Source organism: Canis lupus, chromosome 3 (genome assembly GCF_048164855.1).
Source record: "Canis lupus baileyi chromosome 3, mCanLup2.hap1, whole genome shotgun sequence".
NCBI lineage: Eukaryota > Metazoa > Chordata > Mammalia > Carnivora > Canidae > Canis > Canis lupus.
In genome coordinates, this window is record NC_132840.1 from 81,775,490 (window position 1) to 81,800,160 (window position 24,671).

Sequence of the window (24,671 nt, forward strand, 5' to 3'; positions counted from 1 at the left end):
GCAATTCAATTTATTATCCCATGAAGAAAACTCCAGGCCCAGATTGGCTTTTTCTCTGAACATTTACAGAAAAAATAATACCATTCTTCATACACTCAGAAAATAAATAAAAGGTAACTTTTACTGAATGCTTATTTCCCAGACACTGTGCTGAGACTTTCATATATATTCTCTTGTTTTACTCTCCGTAAATATTCCTAGGAGGTAGGTCATATATCATCACCACTTTACAAATGAGGCTTTTAAAGAGGCTAAGTAAATTACCTCAGTTCTTATAGTTAATCAAAGGAATAGCCCAGAACTGACCTTGAGGAATCTTGCTTGAAACTTCTACCCAGCAAACATGCCACTTTGTTTCCCCTATGGGGCACCATTATGCTTTCCATAATCTATTGTTCGACACGTAGTAGGGCCACAGTATATATTTGTTATGTGAATGAACAATGGACAGAGTTGAAATCTTTTGGTAAGGATCTATTTATCTTATGATTTAAAAAAACAAGAATGTAATATACAAGGACCATAATACCCAACGATAACCTTGGATTCTCTTTCACGACTAACTCTTGTTTCTTGACTTTTAAAGTAATCTCTAGCCTCCAGATTCTTTTGTTCCATGTACCTTAAAAGCCTTTCGCTCTTCCATCACATTATCCCCAGGGCATAGGGCTATCTATGTTTCCAGGATAGCTTGATGTCACGTGCTTCTGACACTCTCACTTCTCCTTACTTAAGTCTGGGAAGCTGCATTTAGGAAACTTTTGTCTAGTTATTTAGAGTTTGATCGTGGAGAGGGGTGGAGAGTTGTGTGTTAACAGAGGATGTGCTCCCTCTAAAATTTATCTTTGTTATTTAAGGTAAAAAAAAAAGGCAATAAAATATAGCTCTTTACCAATTTGGTAAGTATAAGATTAGAAAAGTGCCATTTATGAGTGAGATATTTTTACATGTTATTGCTTAAAATCTCTGTTTCTGGGAATCTCTTGCTCCTCCTGTGGGCCTTATAAATTGCAACTACAACTCATTACTCCGTGTTTATGTTACAGCAATAGAGGTGCCAAGTGTCAGTGAAAGAAAAGAGCTGAAAAAAAGTTGATGAGCTAAGCATGATGCCACTGTAAATGGGAAAAACTGTAGATTTCTGACTGAAAAAAAAATCAATTTAGTTAGTTAAAAATAGGAAAGAATCTATATCCCCAAACAGGCAATACTTGGGAATGGTTTTTCAAATGCTTTCACTGGGGTTTTTCTGGGGGAGGAAGAGGGATCCGGAGAGAGTGAAGGGTTGAGTGGCAAGTAGTTCTTTTTATTCTTTTAAAATTTTACTGAGGAGCAAAATTCATTCATGTTAGGTGCACAGTTAAATGATTTCTTTTGTAAGTTTACCAAGTTGTAGAAGCATCAATGTAACCCAGTTTTAGAACAGTTTTATTACCCTGATAAGAATGCTCATGCCCGTTGATAGTTAATTCCCATTTTTATTACAGCGCCAGGCAACCACTAATCTACTCTTTGTCTCTATAGATTTGCCTGTACATTTGGTAGAAATGGAATTATGTAGTATGTGGCACTTTGTAACTAGTTTCATGTTTAAACTTAGCTTCATGTTTGAAGCTTAGCATGTATGTTTGAGCTTCATCCATGTTGTAGCATGTTTTAGTATCTCATTCCTTTTTATTGTAGAATAATTTTTCATTCCATGGATATGTTACATTTGGTTTATCCATTTACCAGTTGGTAGATTCATAGGTTGCTTCCATGTTTGACTTTTATGATTAACATCTTACACTGGAATTTAACCTTATTGCTTTGTTCCCAGGTTAGAAGGCCAATGAAATTCAAATAAACTTTTAAGTGTAAGTGAATGTCTTACTCCATTTGGACAACTGGTTTACTAGAAATGACAATGCCATATACAATCAACATTCAACACATATATATCGAGTGCTTCCTATGTGCTAAGTACTGTTTAATATTGTGGAGAATACACCTAAGATAGAAATGGTCTTTATTCATTACAGAGCTTCATTCTACTTGGGAAGATAGATAATAAGAAAAGAGGAAAAGAAAGAAAGAGAGTGAAGAAAGGGAAGGAAGGAGATGAGGAAAAATATTATGGAGACAATGAAATTAATTAAGACTAATGAGTAAGTCAGTGGCTACTTTAGATTGAGTGGTCAAGGAAGGCATCTTTGAGGAAGTAATATTTGAGCCAAAGTCTGAGTCACTTAAAGGAGTCAGCATGGAATAATCACAGGGAAGATTAGTATGAGTAGAGGGAACAGTTGGCTATAAAACAAGAATAAGCTTATCTTATTTGAAGAATAATAAGAAGGCCAGCTAGGCTGCGGTGTAATTGGCAAGTAGAAAAGTGATAAGAAGTGAAGTATGAGCTGTTGGTGGGGGCCGAATTACATGGGGTTTTGTAAAGCAGCATTAGGAATTTGGATTATATTCTAAATTCAAATGGAGATGGTTGGACGATTTTAGGCATGAGACTGCCATGGTATTCTTTAAGTTGTTTAAAATTACATTTCTGGCTTCTTTGTGTACGCAATGATCTGCAGGGGCCCAGAGTGGAGGCGAGACCAGTTAGGAGTTACTGCAGTAGTGTGGGGGAGAAACAGGAGGTGAATTGGATAAAGGCGATAATAGTAGAGTTTTGGATAATTTTGGAAGTAGAGAGAACTTGGATACAATATAGGAGCAAGTAGATTCAGTGAATAAAAGAGTTTAGAATAACTTCTAGTTTTAAAGGTCGAGCAATTGTTTAGGGAGTGACGGCATTTGTGTTAATGGGAGGATTGGGGTGAGGAGCAGACTGCCACAAGGGGAAGGATACAGGGGCAGAACTGAATTCTGTTTGGTCACTTTGTGACCAAAACAGGTAGGTATTAAGATGTCTATGTGGAGGTGTCAAGTAAGCAGTTGAAATCTGAATCTGAACTAGGGAGAAGTCAAGGTTGAAGATATAGATTTGAGAATCCCTGGCAGGTAGAGGGTAGTTAACACTCTGGGAGAGAATGTGAATAACAAGAGAAGGAGAAGGAAGGTGGGACCTGGACTTCCATTATGTAGAGTTGGTGGTTTCCCTTTTTCTAAGGGAACCTACTCATGATGATCCTAGTCATAAGACAATATTCCTAGAAAAATCTGATATAATTAGTTCTTTCACAGTTTAGGACAGTTAACCATTTTCTTAATTGGTTAGGGGTGAATGGTGGGGTTCTCCCTTAGGCTATGTGATTATATGATTATTTTTAGGGTCCCCAAATGATAAACGTTAGTGCTTATATAGAAACCTAACCCAGAGCAATGTTGACCCTGGATTGTGGGATGAGACTGGATGCAGAGAGATGGTCTTAACTCACCTTCTCAGGCTCGCTGCTGTCTACTCCACAAGCTACCTCATTACTAATTAATTATTTGGTCTGTTAATTGACTCATGTATTCCTTCCACTCACTTTTTAAAATTAATTCACTAATTAATTAATTAATAATCATGGTAAACTATACATAGCATCACACTCACCATTTTAACCATTTTTGAGAACACAGTTCCTTGGCGTTAAGTACATTTCCTTCATTGTGCAACCACCACCACCACTATCTGTCTCTAGGATGTTCCACCTTTCCAAACTCAAACTCCATACCCACTAAGTGATAAATCCCCTTTCCTCTCTCCTCACAGCCCCTAGACACCACCCATTCCATTTTCTTTCCCTGTGATTTTGATCTCATATAACTGAAATCCTATTTGCCATTTTGTGAATCCTTTATCTCACTAGCATAATGTCTGCAAGGCTCATCCATGTTGTCATGTGTGTCAGAATTTCTTTCCTTCTTGTTTCTGCTCATTTGAATGAAGGCTGTATTCCTGTGGTTAAAAGTATATGCTAGGCTTGAAGCCTGTCCTGCTATTGACTGGCTATATGACCTTGAGCAAGTTGCTCAAGCCTCAGTTCCTACTCTAAAAAATGGACATTATAACAGTAGTCACTTCTAGAGTTTGTTGGAGGATGACATCAGTTAATATATCCAAGGGGCATTGAACAGTGCCTGAAACACAGAAATAATTAGATAAGGTTGTTTTATTTATCAGCAGCTTGACAAGGCCAATTAAGGATAAAAACAAGAATTAAACATGAATACTGCCTGCAGGAAGCTTATTGATGGAGAAAGGAACTACGTCATGTTCAGAAATAGCAACGGTGCAAAGAAGAAATTGCTAAGAAACATCAAAGAGGTATATAGGAAGACAAATACGGTTCCAGGGAGGAATAAATCAGTAGCACTTTCAGGAAGGCATCATTTCAAAACTGATTTTTAAGTTGGGCTTTGGAGGATGAGTAGGCAGAAATTCTGAGCAGAGGCGATGGCATGAATAAGAAGTACCGTGGCAAGAAAGCATGAAACCAGAAAGTGGATCAGCCAGGGTCCTGGCAGGAATCAGCCCACTTGGCCAGGGTAATTAAGGCAAGTTCAGTGTCGTGGGCCGAACTAAGTGAAGTCAAAGAGGTGGTAAAGCAGGCCCTTGGGGCTGGCAACAATGGGGAGCCATTACATCCACTGAGCCTGAAGGGGAAGAGGAGGAAGTGGTTATACTGAAACCCAGGGAAGGGAGCTGGGGGGAGAGGTTCTTCTGACAGGAGTTCTAACTTTCTGTAGATGGATGGCGTTACCCATGGCAACCTTGACCTAATATCCTTAGAACCTGCCGTCTTAGATTTCTGTACCGTGTGCACTACAAGCAGGCAAAGTCCTCAACTCTTCTTTCTGCACAGGCCATACCTTCCTGAATTGGGCCTTGTGCTTCTCCTTCTGATCTCTGATTCTCTATATGGTCCTGGAGGCAATTCAGGTGGTGGTGATGGGAGAATTGTTTTCTGAAGTAGTGGCCTCATGTAAGTCATTACAATTTTGTATGCAGGGAAAGGTGGATTCTATCAGACAAGATGGGAATGAGGGGTAGCAGCCTCTAATGATGAGGGAGGTACAGGGGGATTTACCTGGTTCAGAGTTCTCAGGCTCTTTTGATTCATCTGCCTAAATGTCCTCACCTTATTTCACAGGATTCAACTCCTTCTCCACTGGCGCCCTTAACTTTTTTTTTTTTTTAACAGGAGATACCTGGCAAATTTTGATATTTAATTGTCACTGTGACCCTGCTCAGCCATATCTGCCCCGCAACTAAAGGGATAAGGGCCTCCTTCAAAGCTGTCTGGAGTCTTTCTAATTTTCTATTCAAGGACTAAGCTGGAAATCAGACTGCAATATGTCTTTTTTCCCAGAGAACTTTCTCTATGGCTGGCAGGAGTGGTGTCATCTGATCTCACAACTTTAGAATTGCTATTGTCTGCCATACTATCCTGATTGTTACCTGTCCTATGCTATCGTGGTTATTAACTTGAGAAATTTTAATGCCACTGATATCCAGATAACCAGTGTCCCCTTTCCTGGTTCCAGGTTATCCATGTGCCCCTCAAATCCATCTCCTGAATCACACTTGAGGGTTGATTTCTTGGAGTCATTCCTGGTCCCTGTTACTGTATCACCCAGGGTGCCAGCGGGAAACAGATGGATGCAAATACTGAAATGTGTAGTTGAAGAGAGTTTAATAAAGGGATTGTCTACAAAAGTGTGAACAGGCTTTAGAGAGACCAACAAAGGCTAGTCTAGTTATCTGGAGTCTTGCCTAGAGAGCAAGGAAAGGGAAGTTACTAGAATACCAATAGAGAAAGCCATATGGGGAAAGCTTCCTGACAGCACCTCTGGCTTTTAGAGGGACCTTATACTAATTTTTCCCCAACTCTCTGATCTCTTGTTTGTGCTTCTAATGCCAAACCCAGTTAGAAAGAGCAAGAAAGCCACCATTGGTTAGCTTCCTGGTGCACAGAGAAGGTAGAGAGTGAATTTGGAAATATTGAACAAATATGCAAAGTGAAAATGTTCAGCATAGCTTAAAAACCCAGTTGGGCTATCAAAGAAAGTGAAGAGAGTATATGAGGTTGGAAAAGTAATTTAAGACCAGAACGTGGAGTGCTTGAAATGCTAAGAATGTGTCCTACTGCTTACATTGGTAGGTAATGGGGTATCACAGAAGACTTTTGAACAGGGAAATGACATAATCAGTGATATGTCTAGATAATTAATATGGCAACATTGTGGAAGATTGATTTGAGCATTAAAAGACCAGGTAGGGACCATTGTTGGAGGCTCTGGTAGTCACCTAGATAAGATTTAGTGGGGGCCTATGCAGCTGTCCAGAGAAAGAGAATAGGAAGTTGGCATAAAGGCAGAATTGACAAACATTGGAAACTGACCAGTTGTAAATGGCAACAAAGAAGAAAAATTCCAAGATGGCTCTGATACATTCTCCAAAAAAGAGGGGTTGGGAGCTTGTCCAATCCATGCAATGTGCAGACTAAGCTGGCTGTTAGCATTTTCATTAGGAAGAAAACTGAAGTCTTTAGTAGACAGTTAATATGATTTGATGGGAAATTTCTACCAGCCTAATTTGATTTTCCTATCACATTATTAAGATATTAAAGAAAATGATTAATAATAGAGAATCCTATAATGTGCAAGAATTCTCAGCTTAGAGGAAACATTCACACAATGATTTTAATCCCTTGATATGGAGATGACATCTTTCTAGAACTGAATGAACATATTCAAACATGGGCTGTTAATATTTGACATACCAATTGAAATATTTGCAACCTATGCTCTGAATATGCTATGAATATGATAGGTTCTAGACATTTTTCTATTTAGGAGGGCCATATGTTCACTGACATTTACTGGGTCCCTAGTTAGGTCTTTCAGTTTTAAAAGTTAATGGGCCTTTGAGAGCAGAACTTCCTTCTTCTTTTTCACACTGTTGATGTTGAAAAATAACAATAACAACAGCAACAATAATTAAAGTGATTAAAAATGACCTAATGCTTATCCAATATTTACTAAATGCCAGGCACTGCAGTAAAGACTCTCTTATTTAGTTTTCATACATCCTTCTAAGGTATTTTTTTTTAAATATTTTATTTATTTATTAGAGAGAGAGAGAGAGCACACAAGAGACAGTACAAGCCGTGGGGAGGGGCAGAAGGAGAAGGAGAAACAGACTTCCTGTTGACCAGGGAGCCTGATGCTGGGCTTGATCTCAGGACCCTGAGATCATGACCTAAGCCAAAGGTAGACACTTAACTAACTGAGCCATCCAGGCACCTCCCACCCTGAAGTATCTTTAGCCTAATTTCACACATAAAGAAGTCAGGCACAAAGAAATTACTTGCCTAGAGTTACACAGGTAGCAAGTACTGAAGCTTAATTAAGAACACAAGAACTGGCCCTTTACTCTATCATGATGGCACCTGGACTTTCTTTGAGATCAAGATACGAAGCTAGAGAGAGTAGGTGTCTGGAGAGGATGGCCTGATGAGAACTGTGAACTTAGGTAGAGGGAGATAGTCAACTGTGGAAGGAGCTGGAGAAATTAATACTCTAATGACAGTCTCTTCTTGCACTCTGGATCATTGGTTGCTTCATCCCATTTGCTGAACCCAACTAGAAGCTGGAAGGTACGGGAGACAATTGATGTAGGCCATACAGGCTGACTTTTTGTAGCACAAAGCATCTTTGGAAACATTGTGAGCCTTCCTGAGACTTTGGAAAATTTCTGGAGTGGTGAGATCTTTTGGTTCCCTTCCCTTCAGAACCCTTTCATTGATACTGTCTCTAAACCATGGAGACCCAGAAATGAAACTCAGAAGTGCTGAGCATCCCAAAGACGCTACTCCTATAACAGCATTAGGGTGCAATGTAAGCATGAACTTCCTATTAGATAAATATGTTTTCTTAAGTTATCTGCCCTTGCTCCATTTAACCCTCAGGCTCTGTGGGTATTCTCTCTCCCATGTTAGACCATCTCCTCCCACTTCAATGTCTGTTTACCCTTTAATTCAATGTAATATCCTTCTCTCTGGCTCCAAATCTTAGACTTACACTTTTGACAAGTAGCTCAAAGGATCAAAAGTCCATCTGTTTCTATCTTTATTTTCTTTGGAGTTATAATATATTTTCCTGCTACATATAGGGTGTAGAATATATGTATGGGAAGGGGATGTTTGGTATTTCCACTACACCAGGACTGAAGACCTTTTGGTTGACCAAAAGGTATGATTTAAAGCATGTAGAGATAATCATTGTCCCCAAATATTGCCTTATCCTGGGACAGGCAGCAGAGAACAATAGAATATGGAACTCAGAGTGAAAAGACATAGGTTGAAATCCTATGCCACTCAACCACTTACCAGTTTCTGCCACTTGGAATAGGCTGCTTAAACTGGAACCAACCATAATTCCTGCACAACTTAGTATTGTGAGACAATTTTCTTCAGTCTCTTATATTCCTGCACAGCTTGCAAGGGTAGGTTCTGGATACCTTTGTTCTAGACTCTTTTTAGAAGAATGTATGTATAACAAACATCCATCTGAAGGGAAGGGGAGGTTTCTTACTGTCTAGTATAATGGAGATAATGTTTCCTTCTAGAGCAAAGGTCAAACATGCTTAATGCATGTTATAAAAGCCTTGGGTTCCCAACAGTTAGGGTTACTCTCCTATAATGGAGCTTTCTGCATGATCAGGAGTCATCTGGCCCAGTACATGGAGGGAACGGGGTTATGGCAACTGAGGATAAAATGCTGTTATTCTCACTGTGATGATTGGTGTGAGTAGTAGTCCTTTGTTTCCGAACCAGGAGTTTCATATTTTCTGCCACCATCCATGAAACTGTGGCAATCTAATCTGTCAGTTTACAAATAGTGTAAAATCTGTCTCATTTAATTTCTCCATTCTTGACATCTGGAATCTAAGAATGTCACAAGAGATTGCAGCAAAGAGAGCATTGGACCAGGAGTCAGAATAGCTAGTTTTGATACTGTCTAGCAATGTGACTTTAGACAAGTCACATAAGCATACTAACCCTCAGTTTCTTTGCCAGGAATATGAGAATAATAAAACATGCTTTATCTACCTCAGAGTATCTCTGTAAGAATCAAAAATGAGAATGTGTGTGCAAGTACTTTGAATAGTCATAAAGGTACTTTATTATACTGAAAAATATCAGTCTTCCTGAAATACTCTTCAAATAAACCTATTTTTTCTTTTTTTGAAAACTTAAATTCAATTAGCCAAAATATAGAACATCATTAGTGCCAGATGTAGAGTTAAACATGCTTTTTCTCATGTAGATTTTGGGAAGGACCACACTAGCTGCATTTTGGGCACTAATGATCATGGAAATTTCTCAATATTGCATTTGATTTGCCTCCTATTAGACTGAATAATAATGTCCAATAAATCTCATGTCCATTTAAAATTCTGAAGTAGTAATTTTAAAGAATGAATATAAGTGAACTGCAAAGGACAGTTCAAAAATGAGCAGAAGAGATTTTTATGAGTTAATTTGTTATAGTTTTTAGTGAGAAAGGTACATGAGTATAAATATATATATATATATATATATATATATATATATATATCAGATTATAAGAGTAAAATGACACCATGTTAAGGATCAAGGAGCATCTGTGTTGCTAGAAGCTCAAAACACATTTATTTTTGAGTGAAGATGATCTGTATGGAATATCATGGTGACCAAGCCATTTGCTAAAGAAAGATTCTAGAAAAATATGTTTAAAAAAAACCCTGTTTTATTATTTTCTTTTCTTTTATTTTATAAAGGATTTTACTTAGTTATTCATGAGACACACACACACACACACAGAGAGAGAGAGAGAGAGAGAGAGGCAGAGACATAGGCAGAGGGAGAAGCAGATTCTCTGAACAGATCCCAATGCGGGACTTGATCCCAAGACCCCAGGATCATGACCTGAGCCAAAGGGAGACACTCAATGTCTGAGCCACCCAGATGCCCCAAAACCCCCTGTTTTAGAATGGAGGCAAAATCCAGGTCTACACACTGAGAAATGAAGTGGGATAGTATAGATGATCAAACCACATCTCTGCTATCCCAATTATTTTTCCAATGTCTAGATATGTCCATTAACAAATTAACTAGATTCAAAATCAGCTTTTGTGTTCCCTGTAGCCAAGAAGAGAGTGCACGTTTCCTTTTCCACCTGGGAATAACAATAACATTAGCTTGGGGCCCCTTGTTTTTGTACTTTCTTGTGTTTTCTTTTGCTCTCTGATTTTTTTTTTTTTTTGGTTTGGATTTTGTTCACACAAATAGACTAAACTTCTTGATCACATATATTGTGCCTTACACTTTGCTTGTAACTCCCAGAATGACTTGAACGGCATGAGGAATATCACAGGCTCTGTGTTGTTTAGCTGAAGTGAATTGTTTCAAAGAAAAGCTGCTGGGGAAGCACTGAAGTTCTTCTTAAGCTCAGATGGGAGAACTGCAATGAGCTGTGCTAGAGAAGGTGCTAGAGAAATACAAAGGAATCGGAATGATCACAGGAGTGTTGGCTCTGGCTGAAATCCAAGTTGGGTAATTGCATCCTGTCTACCGAAAGCCCCCTGCAGTTCCAATCAGATATGGTACTCAGCTTCATTTCTTTTCTAAAGTCTGTGCTATCATAAATAGAGGCTACATGCAAAGAGTGAGTGAAAAGGCCAGGAAGCTGAGTATGTGTGACCAAGAGCCTCAGTATACCCCTGCTTCCCCATACTTGAATGGCATGACTTAACTTCTTCATTCTTATCTTCAGGGAGGTGGTTTGCATCATCCTCTGAAGAGATGGAATAAAAACAGGTAAAAATTATGGAAGAAACCCAATTTTGGTTAAACAGTCCCCCTCCCTGCAAGAGAGAATAATATGATTATCTGATGAACTGTGAGCCATGCATGCAGGTAGATGTTAGGTTTTGGAAATTTAGGGCCTCCTGCCACTTGACTTTTGCCTAAATTATTTAGACACTCCACATAGTTCTGGTTACAATGTTACTTTCAAGGAGACGGACTAGAAGAGGTGGGGAGATGGACACTCCCACCCCCATTATACCCCGCATTATACTTAGGTCCATTAAGAACAAGCTCCTAATGATTTCCTCTTCTTGGCCCATAATGAAGTCAAATTGACTCTGATTGTCATCAATAATTAATGAGTCCAGTGGTTCTCTGCATCTCCAGGCCATTTGGCAGATGGCACTGTCGATTTACTATTGTGCTTGCCATTCTGGAAGCTTCTCAAAGTGGTTTATATTGTGAAATCTAGTTATAAAAGGCTTTGCACTTCAGGCATTCTCCAGGTTTTGACATTCTCTGTGTTACTTTTTCTTCCTGTGACTGTGGCAGAAGAGGAATAACTACATTATATTGTCAGAGTTCATTTTTTCCCCCTCTACTGCAAGGTGAATAAAACAAGAAAACATATATGTATTTATACAGCCAATGAGAAAATACGTTGGTTAAGATAAATGGCTTTGTAGGAAGGTATGAAGCACCCAGTGACCCAATATCAAAAAGAAAGATTTATTACGAAGGTTGACAAGTGTCCAAGGAGCAGTATTCAACCAAAATCTGAAAGCTTTATAAGCTTAAAAAAATTTTTTTTAGAGTCCATGCTAAGATAAATGACTCCGGTATTAGTGAGAGCTGAGTTAACTCAGGTAAAAGTTTGAAGTAAAAAATAACATACTAGGAGTAGTGTGTAGATATATGGTATCAGATTAACCTAAGGGAAAAGGATTACCATATCTTTTATTGTCATGGGGGCTGGGATTTTGGCATAAGATATTTATTTGATTTCCCATACATCATTTCAGTGTAAGAAAAGGATCAGGTGAGGTGGAATGTCCAGTGAAATGCAGCCATATCAGACGAAAATGTGCTCTGTAAATATAAAGAAGACCTAGGATAAGTTCTAGGTCCATATTATAAATTTATATCCTCTTTATAAAATTCTTTTAGGAAACTAAAATTTGTGAAATGTCTGCATACACGGGAGAATGTTACCTGAGATTCTTTCATTTGGAAGTGTTTTTCCTGTTAGAAGACATGAGTCCAGGGCTAATAGAGTTGATAAGCACATTTTTGTTCAGATGCTTTAAAAAACTGTCTTCCAGGGATAGAGTTCCAAAAAAGTCTGCTCCAGGAATGGAACTTTCTCTGCACAGATTCTACCTCTGGGGAACAGTTTGAGTCCTGGAGCCCAAGAAATTTCCCTTTATCTTCTGAGTCCTTGCTTAACTTTGCCAATCATTAGTTTCCCATTAGGTAGTTGTATTAAATTTCAAGTCATAGCTTCATAGAAGACCTAGTTTTTGACCTTGATTTTGCATTATGTAATTCCTTCTGATTCATACTACAATATCTGGAAGGTTGAAATGTTTAACTTTTCTCTTTAAGGTGATACCTTTGTTTAGTTTTCTTGAAGCAGAAACTTTTGGTATGCCTCACTTAACACAGGAAAGGTTCCAGACAAGCAGATACAAGCCCTCTCCAACAAATAATAGGACCAAGATGGTTAGATTAAGAGGAGTAAAGCCTTTAGTATATAAAAATATAAAACAATTGTGAGGAAACGCTCCACACTGCCTTTGGGAAGGTTGGGAGCTTGGTATTGGATACATGGGTATTTGGATAGATGTTATATCTTTTAGAAGAGGAGTGAGCACATCAAGATACAGATTTTTCACAGAAAGGTGGTGCTTTTCATAAATCTTACCTCCTCTTTGTCCATTATCAAGTGCCCTATTATACCTAAGTTACCTTAGGTGGCACCCCACCAACAAAGCCTTGATATGTTAGCCCCGTTGATTCTGCACTGGTTAAAACAACTGGCTAACCCTCCCTCAGTGATCAGAAGCACATCTCCAAGGATAAGTAGAAATGAATGACCTCAGATGATTGAGAGAAGACCTCAAGACGTTCACAGGCATTATGACTATGGACACCTACTTCCTTTGCCTTTTACTTCATGGTAAGTCATCTTTGAACTCACCAACATGAAACTCCAGTTCAAACTTTCTACAAAGAGAGATGAAGTTCTTGGTACTGAGACAATGAAATTTCTAAGTATGATATCCCCAAAATTAAGTAACTCATCTGCTCATTAGGGTCTTATGAATTTTCTGACCCTACATTCTTTCATCATCTTGGGAGAACCTAGAACTATGAAGAAGGTGGGAGTGGGCAAAGGTACATAGAGTTGTTCTTGGCCGTTGTAATCTTTGTTGAAAATAGCATTTTATGGGTTTTTTTTAAATATGAAAATATGACTTAATCATTGTTGAAAACTGATAAAGGGTGAAAAGTTACCCAAAACAACTATAACCTGGCAATCCAGAAATAGCTGCTATCAATATTTTAGAGTAATGCCATTTTAGCATATTAATATTTTGGATATTAATAGTAATATTTGGAGTATATGCATATGTGACACAAATAATTGATGTACAGTTTTCATATGTACAGTTTTGTATCTTGTTTTTAAAACTTAACAAAATAATAGGAGCATTTTGTGAGACTATTCAAACTCATTAAAACAGGTAATTTTTAATGGCTGCATAGAAGCTATTTAATGATAGCGCAATAACGTGTTTTATTTAGTCTTGGTAATTTTTAGAAGTAGAAAAAAATGGCTATTGTTGAAATAAACATTAAGGGAGTTTCCAGAGTAAGTGAGAAGAATGGGAATTCAATTTGATTGTATTCCACAATTCACTGTCTACCATGGGCAAGGTTGTCTGTTAATTCTGGGGCCACAAGGATAAATAAACACACATCTTGTCCTCAGAAGAGATTCCCATGTAATAATAAGAACCACCCCATTTTGTAGAGCAGTTTGTAGTTATACTAATTTCTTCTACATACCATTCATTTGATCTTCACAAAGGCTAAGAGGTAGGTTAAGTTCATGAGGCCCATTTTACAGGTGAAGCTCACGAGTTTAATCACCTGTATATAGTTAACCAAGCAACTCAATGGCAGAGCCTGTCTTCTCTCCTGGTCCAAATTTTATTCTATACAACTTGCTGCTTCAGAGCCCTGTGATCTTTGCACTCCCCAGCAGGGTCCCCAGTTCTGCTTTTTACCTGTCTTTCATCATCTGCTGCTAATGGGTTGCTGTGAGGTGGAATAGCTAGTCTTCTGCATCCTTTGGTTTTCCTTCACCCCCATCCTCACTGTGTCCTCAGGATGTTGCTCTTGTGAGAATAACACAGGGACCCTATAACAATAGCTTCTGAATGGCTGAAAAAAGAGGCTGAGACTGTAAAGGGAAATCTTCCAGGGAAGGAGGGAAGGAGAAAAGTAGGATGGGACAATGGAAGGGAAGAAATGAGAATGTGGGAGATTCGGAGGCCAAATGTGGAAAATAAAAACATTAGGGGAGAGTGAGAAGGGAGGGCCTTGATTTGGGGGGAAGGTGGCTGAATTAGAGAGATAATGAGAAAGGAAAGGAGGACTCCTTGAAGCCACCTCAGCATTCTGAGCCTTAGGTTATTTTGTTGTTATATTTTAATGGGCTTTGGCTCTTTTTCTTTTTCTCTCTCACTGCATTAGTGGAACCATTCAGATAGGAAAGAAAAAAAATAGGAAAATGGTAATAGTCAATTTAGAGGAAAAAAAGAAACCACACACACAGGGAAAAATCACCAGACGCTAGCACAAAGATGCACTCACCTTTTCCTGCGGGTCTCTCTGCCAGCTGGTACAGAGCTGACACAGCTCTCTTCAAGAAATGCTAGAGAGGGGCCCAATGGGAGGACTTGGGGAAGGAGCAGAAATGGGGATGTCAGAACCCAGAGGGAGCAGGAAGGTAGCATGAGGGACTTGAAAGGTTCAGTTGCAGATTGTCATGAATGTCTGACTGCCTTCTGTTCAAGAGGCAGGGCTGCAGAGTTGAGAGTTGGCAGAAGAAAAGTCAGGGAGACAGAATGCTCATGGACGGATGTGCCCAGGATAGATTTCCTGTCCGAATTCTTGGGGGTTGTCACTGACTTTCTCTACCTCACTGGCTTTGTTATTAGTGTCATCACCTTTTTGTCTCCACTAGAAATTTTCATTGCCAGCTGAGCAATCTTATTTATCCCCATGCCTAAGAGGGCTTATGATGTGTTTGATGTTAAGTCTGGCTCTTTAGAATACTTGAACAGAAAGTAGAACAGAATTCTTAGTTTTATCTTTAACTCTTTTTTTTTAAAAGATTTTATTCATTTATTCATGAGAAACACAGAAAGAGAGAAGCAGAGACACAGGCAGAGGGAGAAACAGGCTCCACACAGGGAAGCCTGATGTGGGACTCGATCCCAGGACTCCAGGATCATGACCTGAGCCAAAGGCAGATGCTCAACTGCTGAGCCACCCAGGCGTCCCGTATCTTTAAATCTTATTATATTTTGTAGACATATGATACTATTGATTCTATTATCAGTGTATATGCATACATATATGATGATGATAATGATGATGATGATGATAATGTATATTTGGAGGCTTTTAGAACATTCTAGGAACTATCCTAAGCAAGCTACAAACATCTTTGTATTCACTTTTCATAATTATCCTGTTGAGGTAGGTAGCATTCTGGTCATGATTTCATAAGTGCATAAATGCAATACTAAAAATGATAACTTGACTTAGCCATTAAGCAAGATTTGAAGCCATTAGAAGGTGGGCAGAATAGTCACATGATTTAATTTATTTTAAAAGTGACATCTATTAATATATTTTAATGTGTTTTGCTGCTATATGGACTGTAGGGAATGGGAACAGAAACTAAAGGCTGCTTAGGAAGTGAGAAATAGTAGTGGCTTGAACCAAGGTTGGAACAGATGGTTGATGAGAAGTCATGTTCTCAATGGTTTGATGGTAAAACACAACAAAATAAAACAAAAGTTCTGATGAGTTGGCTGTGGGATATGAGAGAAGGAAAGAAATCATGGATGAAAACATGGTTTTGGCCTGAACAAACAAAAAAGGAGTTGCCTTTAACTGACATGGGAACAGTTGAGGGAGGAGTGGCTTGAAAGGCAAACATAAGGATATCAGTTTGGGACATGCTAAGTTTGAGATGTCTATTAGACAGCCAATATTTGGAGTTAAAAGTAGATGTCATGTTTGGGTATATAAGCTTCGTTGTCATCTACATGAACATGACATTTAAAGTCCTTGTGCAGATAGGATCACCCAAGGAATGAATGTAGACAGAGAATGCAGAGGACTAAGGCTCCAGCCAATGGACACTCAAATGTTTAAAAATCAGGGAACTGAGGAGGAACCAGAGAAGGGGAACAGGAAGGATCTACCAGTGAGGTAAAAAGAAAATCCAAAATGTTTGTTTGAATCCTGGAAGTCAAGTGAAGAGAATATATCAAGGAGGAAGTGATCAATCCTATCAAATGCTGCTAACAGATCAAATGAAATAAGGACTGAAAATTTGAAGTTGATGTAACTTTATTTTGCTCACTGTTGACCTTGATAAGAGCAGTTTTATTGAAAATAGGCAGAGGGTGTGAAAGCCAGACTGGAAAATATTCAATAAGGCATAGAAAAAAATAAATCAAAGACAGTGAATACAGACAATACTTGCGGGCAGTTTTGTTTAATGGAGTAGTAAAAAAAGGGGGGATAGACCAGTAAGTTGAAGAAGATGTAGGTGTAATTTAAAAAGTCTTTTTTTTAATGTAAAATAATATAGTATGCTTGGATGTTCATGGGAATAGTTCAGTAGTTGAGAGGAAACAGGGGTGTTGAATGAGAGAGAAGAAAATTTGTGTAGGGATATTCGTGAGTGCGGGGAGGTGAGGAGATCTGGTACCCAGGGTTAGGAGCTGGTTTGAGCTAGTAGTAAACTCTGTTCCTCAATGATTAACATAAGGGAAATCAGAATAAGGGCTCAGATGTGAGTAGATACAGCTTTATGGAAGGTCTTCACTAGCTCTCAGAGAAAGAAGGAAAGTCATTAGCTAAGAGTAAGGAAGGAAGGAGTTGTTGGAAGTTTGAGAAGACAGTAGAAGATATGAAGAGTTAACTTATTTCTGTTGATTATTTTTTCATTTTCTATATTTGACACTGATTAATTTATGGTATGACATATACCTTAGAAAAAAAGCATGAAAATCCTTCTCTTTTGAGTCAGATGCATTTGGATTTTTTTCCCAGTGGTAAACATATGTAGTTGACATATTGTGTTTCCTTTCGCTGCATGCCACTAGCTTCTTATAGGACCCAAGTGTGAAGCCTGTGGATTTGACTGCATCACAAGGAGACCCCATTAAGCTTCTGCTACAAAATGCTCTTATGGCAAAGGGTCTTCAGGGTCCAGGTATAGCATTCTCTTGAGCCTTGAGCTCTTTTTTGGTTTTGGATTGAATCAGGCATTTCATGTTTGGGATTCCTGTGGATTTTACAATGGTGAGTGTGAAGCACAGCTTAAACAAAGATGTAAAAGGCTGTAGGGAAAAGCAAAAACTGAGAACCCAAATGCTTTGCAAGGAGACACTGCTGGGAGCAGCTGTTACTGCATTTTTAAGTGCCACTTATTTTAATTGAGGGGCAATAGGATAATAATACTGTTCAATAATGGTACATCATTGTGTGGGACCCTTGGAGACCTCCCTGTGCATGATGTAATATGTCCCCACATCTCCAAGGGAAAGAGTCAGGTATAGCTGCCTTATTTTTGCAAAACAAATGAAAATGGGTCATGGACTAAGAATGCCTCTCCCAAGAATATTATGAGAAAACTATTCCTCTGGACCCCAGAAGTAACAGTTCTACTACTGACCACGTAGAGACAATTACTATTGGGTGACACTCCAGGTAAGATAGGCCAGAAGAGGTTAGGAGACCAGTCAGCAATGCAAGTCAATTTATTTCCAGGTAAATAGGTTAAAAGGGCAGGGAACTGTCTGATTATCAGGGCAAGCAAAAGTTCTGAAACCTTCATAGAACAAGGAGCTTAAACCAAGAATTCGATATGGAAACATTGACTGTGGGATTTTAGGGATTTTAGGAATGCAAGAGACTTTTGAGATGATTTAGGTTAGGTCAAGTTCACTCCCTTTCCTGCTCTATGAAGTCTGTTTCTGAAGCAAAAATTTCCCCCAACTATGGTCTCTTTGGATACATTCTGTCAAGGTAAGAGCCAATTGGGATTGAGATAAGACAAATTGATGTAGGCAATTGGATGGATGTGCTCAGGGAGGGAGTGAAGGCAGGCAATTAGGTTCGTAGATCCTAAAAGTGTTCTTGGTCCAGCAGTGCAAAACAGAGCTCATCCCTGACAAGGTGAATTCAGGACTCTATCATCAGCAAAATGATTTCCTGTCTGAATTACTCTATATCAGTGCTTCTCAAATGATAATCTGCATATGAATCACCTGGGAATCTTGTTAAAATGCAGATTCTGATTTGATGGGTCTACAGTGGATCCCCAGATTCTGAATTTTTTAAAAACTTTCTTTTCTTTCTTTTTTTTTCCTTCTTCTTTTTTTAATTGAGGTATAATTGACACATAATTCTACATTTCTTACAAGCAAACAAGTGACACTGGGCTGTCTGGTTTGAAGAAAGGCCTTTGAGTGGGAAAGGGAGAGCCAATTTCCTGGTCTCCATTTTCATGTTAACTGCATTTACTCCCTTACTGATTGTTTGGTTGTGTATTCTCTTCCCCCGAGGAGGAGAATTCATTTGCATGAGGTATTTTTAGCTAAGAGGGCCCTCTTGATGCAGCCTAAGTAGCAATGTTTCTCTTTTCAGAAGGATGGGGCTGGCAAAGGCTGGGAGCAAGCATCTTTGTGCGGCTGGAGCCATTAACTAGCTGCCACCTACTGGTTGCATTACCTTGCATGACCTTGAGTGGGTCACCATCTTTCCAGGCCTCAGTTCCTCATTGTGAGAATGAGATGGATAGTCCCTGGCCCATTTGCTTTTACAGAGTGGAAGTGATCATGTTAGATCATGGATGTGAAACTACTTCACAAAAGTCAAAAATGTGTTTTATAAAGAGAGTAAGTAGGCTTTACCATCCTGTCATTTCTGCCCAGGACCCAAATTTAAGCCCCTTCCAGAGGGAAAGCACTTGATAAGCCTGTAATGTGTGATACAGCTGTTCAACATATTGGTTATCACTGTGTTCTGGATGCTTCATATTTCCTTAATTTGACTCATTCCTGCTCTCACAGATGAGATGCCGAAGCTTCCAATCCTCATCTCCGCCATTTCCAGGCTTTTCTGTGGTGACCAGGTTCCAGTCCATTTGTACCCAGATCCCATAAGCAGGTAGGGATGATGGTGATTGTGATGAATTGTAATTATTCCACAAGCTACTGATGTTGAGTCCTAAGAGCAGCTAGATACTTTATGTAAAATACATGCTTGTCTCTATCCCTAAATATTAAGCATTATTTCTATTTTGCAGAGGAGGCAACAGGGGCTTCAGAGACTTTAACTCATTAGCCCATGCCACACAGCAGATCTACTCTCCTGTACAATTTCAAGTCTTAGTCTGATTCCAAAGCCTGCCTCGATTTCATCATAAGAAACAATCTTGTCCAAGGATTTTCACAGTAGAATCGGGTGATGAGTCTAAATCCAAAACCCTGATCCTGACAGCCCTCTGGGAAGGCAGTCAGAGAGTTTTTGGGAAAAGGTGAGCAAATTGTGTGATGACAAATGCCGTCTTTGGTCATTGACGTCCATGTGACAACGCCTGGATCTGGGAATCAGAGAACAGTGTTCTGGCTTTTTCCCAAGGGAGAGGTTGTCAGCGGTGGAGGAGCACATCATCTCTCCTAAGACACAGCTAAGACTGAGTCCAGCTGTTACTTAACAAAGTAAATGGGAGCCACTAGCAGGTAAGGAGAGGTGACCTCCACTCCTGCCCTGAAAAGACAGAGACTGAAGAAGAACCCAAGAGAAGGAGTTTAGGGAAATGCCTACAAGTCGGAGTCCCCATGGATGGCCAGGGCTGTCAGTGTTAAACTCGGGGCATTTATCTTCCCAACAGTGGTTTTCATCCTTGTCATGATATCTGTATCTGTGAGTCACATTGCATTTGTCTTACTCTCCCCGACTTACTTTGTGGGATGCGTTGTCTTCAGAATAATTCTCAGAAGTGTTATTTCTATGATTTATTGCCCTTTGGTGTTTATCTTACTCTCCCAGTTTTACCTTTTCTTCTCTCATTGTTTAACATTTTAGAGTGTTACTTTCTATATGGCCCAAATTTGTCTCCTTTTCATATTTATTTCAACATTTGTCTTGTTCTCCCGACATGTTTCCCTCTTAGAATTTATCTTTCTTATTTTAAAAATATGTCTCAGAATATGATCTCTCTCTTTTCCCTACTTGGTCTTTATTTGTTTAACATTTTACATCTTTTCTGTGGTTTGTCCTTTGCCTGAAGCTTGGGTTCTCTGCAGGGGCTATTTTCTCAGAGAGGAAAGACCTGGACCATGTCCAACAGACATGGATTTGGTGCGAGCTGTCTTGTATTTCCATGTGCCTCAACTTCTCAATCCATACAAATGGTGGTTATTAAAAGCCCAAGAGAGAAACTGATCTTTGCTTTGTCTCAGAATAGCTTTGAGAATTGGCACAAATGAATATGTAGTTTGAAGACGGTGAAAGGGACATTCTTGCTAAGGATATGGTCCGGTTTTCATTTTCCTTATCAGCATTCGAGGGAGGGCCAGTCTTCTTCAGTCATGTTTCTATAATTTTCTTTTTGATAGATCTAGATGACTATAGAGTCCTCAACAGTGACTACAGCTATAACATCAGCATTTTTGTAGCTTTTAATGAATATGCAAATTTACATACCAGAATCCCTGTTTTATCAAACAGGAGGATAATGCCAATTATGGACATTAACATTTGAATAGCTACATTTATAGCTTGGGAGGCACCTTCCTGGGCCTTCTCTCCATGATGCTCCCCCAAATCACTTGAGTTAGGATTACTTTCCCTTTCACTAGGGAGAAACTGAGACTGGAGGAGATAAAGTGACAGCCAGTAAGTGGCTGAGACAGCAGCTAAACCAATTTCTTCAAATTTCCAGTTTTGTGCTCTTTCCGCAGAATCATCTTGGATTCACATTTATTTTGATCTGTGGTATTGGATATCATTTTTAAAATTACTTTTCATTCTTTGGACATTCTTTCATAAACTTCCTTATCTGATTTCACTTAGCAGAGTCTCCTTTCTTCTACATGTCCCCAGTCAGACCCTTTCCTTCTACCCTAGCCACTTCCTTTGATGGATGTGACTAGCAAAGATGCTGGAACAGATGGATTGTGGCTGTTCCTGCCTTCTGCTATCATTTATTCTGATCTCTTTTTATACTCTGCACTGGAGAAAGTACTCCAGCCTTTCCTGATCATCTAGGGTTTTCTCTGATGGCTGACTGTCGAAAAGTTTCCAAGAGGGAGAAGATTAATAAAACATCTCATGCTAAAAGCAGACTCGTTCCCTCTCACAGTGGCTAGATTATAAAAGTTCAGCCTGAGTCTATGGTCATGGTGACTGCCCAGACCCGGCCTCTCTTTTCCTCTATGCCTTTAAAATTCCTCTGAGCTGGGACCTGAGCTTCCACAGGGTTTGGTACTCGACTCGAGACCCCGCTGATGTTTAATAAATATCAAACTGCTGCCCCGATATCCCTGAGCAGTTGAAAAGGTCTGCTTGCTGTGATCAGACCGTTCAATCCTGGGTATGTTTTTAACACTTGACCTTACTCCAGGGACAGCTGTGAGGGGAGTTCTGTCATTGTGCCAACAGGGACAGTGATGTTCAAACTCTTAGCACATCTGCCTAAATCTCTTGTCTTTTCGCAGTGAAGCCTGACTGTAAATGTCTCAGGGCTGCTTTTGTTTTCCTAGTCTTGCCAGGCCAAGCTCGCAGGTTCACTGGAGCTCCGACGTTGAGTACCACCTGCATGGATCATGGCAACAGGCCCGCTCCATCTCCAGCCTCCCTAATGCGCCTTGGAAGTAATTTGCAGAGGAGCCTTTACATGTCTTTCCTTCTCCTTCCCTCTCCTGCACTCTTTCTCAGGGCCCCTTTCTTCCCCTGCCACTGCTTAGCTTTTCTAAGAGAGGGAAGGTAGTCCAAAGAAGTGTGTTTCAAACAAAAACATATCCACATTTAATATACTTTTGTTTATACCTTGGAAGACTTTCTTCTCTAAATTCATCTTTCAAAGATATTGTTTTGCTCTCTTGCTCCCGGAGTTGGTGCCATAGATCCCTCCTAATATCATCTGTCATCTTAGTTGACTCACTATCCATCTCCAAATCTAATTCAGAATTGTCCCTTAGGTTCCAGAAACTACCCCCAGAAGTACTCTGTGTCACATTTGTCTTGAGGCAGAAATGCCTTGAAGCTCCAACTCCCTTCTTTCTTCACTCCTTCCTTTCCTTTTCGCTTTATTTTTTTTAATTCCATTTATACCCTTAGCATTTCCCAAGTCTTATGAATCCAAACTGATGCTGGATGTAACAGTGTTTTGTAAGTCGTTGAGTGCTGTATATACAGAACTATAAAGTCTGTGGATTATTATGTTCGGGATAGTTTGATCTAACTGCACTTACTCCTTTTAACTTCCAGGCTGCTTGGGCAAATATTAAGAAAAACCTAGAGGATAACCACATTTCTGAAATAAACTAGAGAGAGTAGTAGTCATCAAGGTAGGTCATGAGTCATAGTTGCATCATCATGAAGACTTGGCAGACCTGTTTTCTAAGAATGTTGAGTTGATGACATCAATGGCTCCAACTAGTGGCTTCCCTGGATCCACATCTATTACGATTGACTTTGCCTCTCTTACAACCAAGGTGCACAGTCTATAGTCTCAACCCCTGAATTCATACTGGCTTTGTGACTTGTGTTGACAAATAGAATGCAGTTGAGGTGCTCATTCTAAGTCTAGGCCTTAGAAGGTCCTCCATTCTCTCTTTCACTTCTTTACCTTCGCTGTGCAGGACATGCCTACACAACCCTGAGAACAAGCCCGGGCTCGTCTGCCAGAACAGGAAAGAAAAGCCTGCAGGTATTGGACACCCACACATGTGAGAGAACCCAGTGGAGGTGCGGACCCAAAGAATTGCCCACCTATCCAGTTATGTGTATTAGTTAGGACTCTATGGAAAGATAGAGTATCCACCTATTTGTCTATCTATCTATCTATTATCTATCTATCTATCTATCTATCTATCATCTATCATCTATCATCTATTATCTATCTATCTATCTGTCTATCTATCTATCCATCATCTATCTATCCATCTGTGGAGAGAGAGAGATTTTAAGGAATTGGCTCATGAGATTGTGGCAGCTGGCAAGTCTGAAATCTGTGTGGCAGGCCTGCTGGCTGGAAATGCAAATAAGAGATGATAATGTGGTCTTGAGTCTAAAAATCTATGAGGTGGGGCAGAAGATGAGAAAACTCAAGCAGAGTTAGTATGTTGCAGTCTTGAGACAGAATTTCCTCTTCCTCAAGGGACCTTAGTCTTTGCTCTTAAGGTCTTCAACTGCTCAGATGAGGCCCACCCATATTATGGAGTGTAATCTACTTTATTTAAAGCCTAGAGACTATAAATATCTGGACTGGGGTTTGATCAACAATTGGCCACCACAGCCTAGCCAAGTTGGCAAATAAATTTAACTATCATATCATTGATTGAAGTTTATTTTTAAGTTCCTGAATTTGTTATTAAGACATTGACCAATATAGCTGATATACTATACCAAAATTCTTCCTTGCTTTTTAAAAAAAAGATATTTATTTATTTATTTACTTATTTACTTATTTGAGAGAAAGTGCATGCTCACGGGTGACCAGGGGGAGGACGGAAGAGGGAGCGACAGAGGGAGAGGGGAAGAGAGGATATCAAGCAACCTCGGTGGGGAATGCAGAGGCCAACTCAAGGCTTGCTCTCACGATCCTGAGATCATGACCTGAGCCAAAACTGAGTCAGATGCTTAACTGACTCTGTGCTCCTCTTCCTTACTTTTTATGGGCTGATTCGATTCTCATTAAAAGGCTGATTCCCACTGACATGGTGCAGCAGAGTCTAGTGGTGAGCCAAGCTCCTATCTGTTTTATCTACTAAAGTTCAGACGTTCTAAAACAAAGCCAGTGATTGCTTGTTTTACTTCCTAGCAGAAGGTCAAGCATCAGAAGGTTGCCACTGTGCATTTCCAGCCCAATATGCAATGCAGGAATTGCCCACCTGGGATTGGTTCTATCTTTTTTTTCATCTCCTTTCACTCAGCAATGTCTTTTTGATCTGTAGAGCCTTAGGTGTCCATTTTATCCTTCTGGTACAGTTTAGCTTCTAAGAAAGCCTGAGCTATCAGTCATTTACTCCTTACCATAAACAACTCTTGCTTATGGGCCAAGGAATATTTGCATTTTAAAATCATATCACTCTTTTCTCCTTTATTCCCTTTCACTATTTTTTATATTCCCCAAATGAATGAGACCATATAATGTTTGTCCTTCTCTGATTGACTCCCTTACTCAGCATAACACGCTCCAGTTCCATCCACGTTGAAGCAAATGGTGGGTATTTGTCATTTCTAATGGCTGAGTAATATGAGTGGGAAATATCAGTGAGGGAGACAGCACATGAGAGACTCCTAACTCTGGGAAACGAACGAGGGGTAGTGGAAGGGGAGGTAGGTGGGGGG

At 39.5% G+C, this 24,671-nt stretch overlaps 1 long non-coding RNA gene across 15 annotated transcripts in view; it reads left to right on the forward strand.

Moving 5' to 3' along the window:
* The first annotated feature begins 22,716 nt into the window (after window positions 1-22,716).
* The window catches only part of LOC140631224 (uncharacterized), a 94,400-nt gene continuing 92,445 nt past the window's right edge, over window positions 22,717-24,671 (forward strand). For 2 of the 15 annotated variants that reach the window (XR_012028854.1, XR_012028858.1), the window contains exon 1: window positions 22,846-23,028. This is a non-coding gene — a long non-coding RNA (uncharacterized lncRNA). Of the gene's footprint in view, window positions 22,814-22,845; window positions 23,067-24,671 lie in introns of those variants that run through there. The other 13 variants (XR_012028852.1, XR_012028855.1, XR_012028861.1 and 10 more) reach the window with 13 other exon arrangements.